Here is a 4,512-nt window from a genome sequence, read left to right as displayed (position 1 = left end):
CTTTTTCATCCTCTAGGGGAACTATAGCTTTAACAAGAGTGTCATTATACTTGTTTTGAGGTGTTAGTACAAATGGCTTCTTTGCCTTTGAGGGTCTCCCATAATGACGAGGAGATTCTGGAAGAGATGTTAATGATAGAATTGGTTCAATATGGTACTCCCTCATGCTAGTTTCTTTTAGTTTTAATGACCGCTCCATTTGTTTCAGCTTGTTGTCATGATAATCAGTGGATTCCCTATTAGTGGGGAAAAAATTTCAGCAACTTTGAGCATATTGTAGGTATAGCTAGTAGTGGCAAGAATAGTGACTTTGGAGCCATGAAATGGGAATTTGACACATTGATGTTATATAGACGGGACATCATGCATCTCATGTATCCATGGCCATCCTAGCAGAATGTTATAAGCCAAGGGAATGTCAAGTACTTGACAGTTGACATCCCTTTCCATAGGACCAATGCGAATGGGTAAGACCACAAGACCTAGAGACTTTTGTTCAACTTTGTCATATGATTTGATAGTGATCTTACATCAAGGATCAATAGAGTCCTCAGAATATTTCAATTATCTATCAATGAGTACCCTATGTACATGTGTCTGATGTATCATGACCTCTATGTGTAGAGGTTGATTGTGTGGGTGACTGAACGAGTTGTCATCCTCCTTAGAGAAAGACATAAAGTATGGCAAGGTCAGTGACCTACCATGGATTGAAATCACTCAAGATCAAGATCTTGAGGAATTGTTTCCTTAGTGAGGGCTTTGTATAGAATCTGCTATGGAGATTTGAGCATTAGTTCATTTCAATTGATCGAGAACATTATAACCGGTTGCTGCTGAATTTGTTGCAAGTTTTGCACCTTTGATAGATGGACCAGCAAGGGTTTTGTCTTTATGTTGTTCAGGATCGAGAGTATAAGGCATAGGGCCTTTGAGAACCAACTTGGCATGAGAGCATGTAACAATGTTAGCATAGTGTTGCAAAGGTACATTGTCCATTGTGTTGGAAGTAGGGCCCCTCAAGAAAAATGGTGTCTTAGGTTTATCGTTATCTTGCTTTCCCTTAATGGTAATGATGTCACAATATTCAAATTCCATATGTTCAACCATGTTGATTATCTCATTATCATTGTTAGAATATGTATAGTTGACCTTGTTCTTAGGTTTTGGTTTCAAACTCTCTCCTTTTTCATAAATTGGGAAAGGCTCTTTAAACGCCTTGTGATCTGAGTTCTTGTTATGTCCATCTATCACAATGTCACCAACATCAATCATGTCCTGACTTTGTGGCATAAGTTTATGTAGTTGCTAGTTTTGTGCCCCTTATTTTGGTGGTACTCATAGAACACGATCTCACTTCACCATGGTCGGCGTGGTTGCAAATCATAAGGGTGAGAGTTGTCCAATGGTGAAATAAGCTTGTTTTGCAACAAGATTTTGGAAACCACATCCAAAGGTTCACCCAGAGGTGTATACTCTTGTTTAGGGCATATAGCCCATGAGTTTCTCAATTTTTTCCTAGCTGTCTTGTTGTCAGGCATAGGTTTCTCAACATTTTTAGCTACATTGAGACCATCTATGAGATTAAAAGTTGCCTTAGCAAGTTTAGGAGTAACATTGTCAACAACCCCATCATCTACAATTTCTCAGTTCTTGTTAACATACTTAGTTTTTTCCTTGTTTGAGGTGGAGCCTTGTTTTGTGTCCTTTTGAAGAGTAAGTTCACCATTCTTGACCATAAATTCCTCTATGTAGATGGCCTATGTGATCATGTCTTCAAAGGTACGTAGACCTTGAAGTTGGACTCTATACCCAAAATCAGGTAGGAGATTGTTAATGAAGATATCAAGCTTTTCCATCTCTAGAATCTTGTGTGAATATTTAGTGTATAGTTGTCTCCACCTCTAGAGGAATGTGAGGAAGGGCTCCCCAATCTTTTGCTTAATGTTACATAAATCTTGAATATTGATAGGGTGTTGAATGTTATTAGGATACTACTGGACAAACAAGTTAGCGATTTCATCAAACATTTTGATACTAGGAGGCAAGTGTGAGAACCACTCCAAAGCTTGACCACCTATACTTTTGGGGAATAAACACATGAGATATGTTTGGTTATGCATAAATTCCATAGACAAGGCACCAAATTCCTACAAGTGATCTTGGGGATCAATGGTTCCAAAGTATTTGTCATACCTAGGTAGTTCTACTCCTCTTGGGAAAGGAGGCATGTCTATGCTCTTGTCAAATGGAAATGGACAAAGAGCATCTAAGGTGTATGTTTTAGCAGGTTTGTCTTTCTCATGCATCATTCAAGCTAGTTGGTCTTGCATAATTTTTGGTTGTTTTTGGAGTTTGGGAGTCTCAGTTTCCTCTTTAGGTGTGATGATGATTTTCACATTGAAATGAGAGGGTAGCTTATCTCCCTCTTAGGAAAGCTTGAGAAAGTACCTTTCTTTCTCTTTGTTGAGTAGAATTTCCATGACCTTTTGAAATTTTTTATATTTTTGACACTTTGCTATGTCTTTCAAAAATATTTCCACCTATTCCTGTTCCTCATCTATGTCATGGTCTTTCTCTTTGTGATGCCTAGGTGGTTCTTGATGTCTGATGCATCTACCATGTTCAAGTTCATGATCAGTCACTATAGGAACATGTTAAGTTTGAGTACATTGTGATTCAAAAGGTCCTTTGAAAAGGAAGTCTGACATTTTGTTTAGAGATATGGGACCTTTACTATTCTTAGGATCCACTTGATATAGAGGGTTCTTGGTTTATCGCAAGTTTATAGAGAATTTTCATTGGACTCGAAGTGACTTGATGGGTGAGGGAGATCATGAAGATGCCTCACTAGATGAACTAGATGTAGACCATGTAACAAAAGGTAGGTGAACTTTACTATGATTACAACCCCTAGTATGACCTTGCCTAAGTCTAAGAGGATAAAACATGTTGTTATTCTTGTTGCAATAGGCATAGACAAGGACAAGAAGCAAGAACTTGGACAAGGACCGCACTAGAACTCAATTTCAATAGCACAAGATGAGAGTGTTGTATATTAAGGCACAAATAGTCTAATTTGAAGGCTAGGATAGCTAAATATTATGACTGTCATAACACAGAGTATGAAAAGCACTAAAGAACGAGAATCAAGGCAACTAAAAGATGAGACTAGTCAAAGTACGGATGAAAAATCTTTAGTTAAGCTAAATGCCACTATTTGAGACTATTTATAGGTAGAGAAGGGACAACTTGATGTAGGAAATAGACTAGATGCAGATCATAGATTGCTCAAATAAGCTAATTTGATAGTTTTAACACAAGATCTCGCACGAATATCTTCTGTGAGGTGCATGAGAAAGTACACTAGGGGATGTGAAATCTTAGAACAACAATGTAAACTCATGTGAGGATGTGCTCTAGGTCACATGAAGAGATGAAAAGTTCAACAAAAGACCCCCAACAAGATCTTACACAAGCATACACAAGTTCTTGCATGAAGATCTAGATAGGACTATGTGAAGCTGTGACTACTCGTGCAAAATGTTGCAAGATTGTGCGTAAAATTCAAGACCAGGCTGACAACAAAGTTGGATTTTGAAGATATTTTCAACTATTTTGGACAATTTTGGATAGATTGCAGGTTTGTTTGATTGATAATAGACATATTGTGAGGTTGATTTCTAGATTTCTGAAAGTGATGTTGGGTTTCAAACAAGACAAAGTGTTTCCAACATCACACATGATGCAAGCAGTAGTCAAATACAATCCAACTAAGGGAAAAGAAACTTAGAGCGACAGGGGAGTCTTGACTTTTAGTTTGTTTAAGTAGGTTTTGACATGTTTAGGACTCGATAATGAACACACTTTATCCATAAGAACAAAAAATGGTAGAGAAGGGAAAACCTTTGTCCCATAGCTTATGAGTATGCGTGCACCTCACACATCCATGTCACCCCCTAGAGGGCACTTGTGTTTTTGATGTATTCAAAAGACTCAATAGTATAATCTAAATGAGCACCCTTATGGTAGGGGACAAGCGTGTATACCACCTTCTAATGTCTAGTAGCATGCCTATGGTGAGTTCTATAGGAGAGATTCTTCCCCCTCCTTGCACAAAGATTATGGCTCCTTTCAAAGGTGAACTGGGTAGCTTCTAACTAAAAGGTTTTTTACTTGGCTTCTATTTGTATTAATTCCCAAAGGCTTTGCAAGCGGAGTTGAGACTAGCAACCCACACTAGCATCGGAGAGGGCACACACTTGCTTAACAAGACTGGGGCCAACACTGATCAGTGCAATAGATAGAGCTTCCCCTTGATAAAAAATATCAAGAATCAAGGGAAAGAAATTAATTCAGCTTTGGAGTCTTTCACTCTACAAAAAATCTTGATTATAGTGAGTTGGAATCTCTGGAAAAATGAGTGTGCTCACTTGGGTCATTCCTAGAGGTTGGATCACTTTGGCAGGCTCTCTAAAGGATTGACACAGACTGATGGTTAAAACATAAGGG

The sequence above is a fragment of the Cupressus sempervirens genome, chromosome 3, assembly GCF_028749045.1.
Source record: "Cupressus sempervirens isolate cs-2001-9-10 chromosome 3, ASM2874904v1, whole genome shotgun sequence".
In the NCBI taxonomy this organism is placed as follows: domain Eukaryota; kingdom Viridiplantae; phylum Streptophyta; class Pinopsida; order Cupressales; family Cupressaceae; genus Cupressus; species Cupressus sempervirens.
Note: the sequence above shows the minus strand (reverse complement) of the source record.